The sequence below is a fragment of the Penaeus monodon genome, chromosome 19, assembly GCF_015228065.2.
Source record: "Penaeus monodon isolate SGIC_2016 chromosome 19, NSTDA_Pmon_1, whole genome shotgun sequence".
In the NCBI taxonomy this organism is placed as follows: domain Eukaryota; kingdom Metazoa; phylum Arthropoda; class Malacostraca; order Decapoda; family Penaeidae; genus Penaeus; species Penaeus monodon.
In genome coordinates this window covers 3,079,909-3,080,994 of record NC_051404.1, presented here as the reverse complement: position 1 = coordinate 3,080,994, position 1,086 = coordinate 3,079,909, and positions in this window count along the sequence as shown.

Genomic DNA, 1,086 nt, shown 5'->3' with positions numbered 1-1,086 from the left:
AATAACCTATTTCCTTCCCTACCCCAATCCCTCTCTCATGCAACATGTAAAAGGTCTTTTTGCAAGTACGTTTTCCCGCCTCTTGTGCAGCGTTTACTCTCTCGCTTCCTGCCCATAACTGATCTCAGTTTATTTTTTCTCTCTCTTATACTCCACAGGAAAGACACGCTAAATGGAGAGAAAGAGAGGAATAGCGAAAACGACTGTAGGGGGGAGGAGAGGGGAGGGGGGGCCTGCACGAAGACAGCACGAGAGTTCGTTATTTAACGGTCGCAGTAATGGCGTTTTCGCTTGCTTGCCGTGGCGGCGATGGCAGTCGTGTAACTGCACCGGTGGCTGGAGCAGAAGTGGAGGTGTGTGGCGCGGAGGTCGATGTGGAGGCGGGGATCCAGGAGGCGGCTGTGGTATAGCCAGTGGCAGCGTGCGAAGAGTAATGAAAAGCGTGTCTCAAAATTCAACGAATGAAATAGTTACAAGGATTCGCAGACTCTGAGAAGGCATGGAGAAAAATCAATAACCAAAGAGAACAGATCCTCTATATATATCCATTTCCTCTAAAGAAAGTCTGCCTAGGATAACCTTTATCTTGGCCGTTTGCGAGAACATCCTACCCCTGGCAAACCTAAGACAAAATGTTAAGAGTCACGAGATGTAGGTCACATCCCCCAAATTTCGTCCTTGAAGGCTGCCAAATACAGAAATAAACCCATCATCATTTTCAAAAAGCAAAATGGCAATATACCAATGCATCTTAAAAAAAAATAGAACAAATAAAAACTACAGTAATAGCGAAGCGAAACAATAGAAAGAACAGAGAAGCGCACAGACCCCGTGCATAGCAAAGAAGCACAGAATGCAGCTATGAGAATCTAGGTCAGTCGGGCTGTGTTGAACCTGCAACACGAGGGATGGAAGGGTGAGGGGAGGGGGGAGGGGGGAGGTGTTCCATAAATTCCGAGTCTGGCGATCCTGGAAGCATTTGAAGGATCCTGCGCCCTCCTGATCCCGAGGGGCAGGAGGCCGACGGAGTGTGCCCGTTTCTCTGGCGTTTGAGGAAGCACGGACGGGGCCGGAGAGGGAGAATTA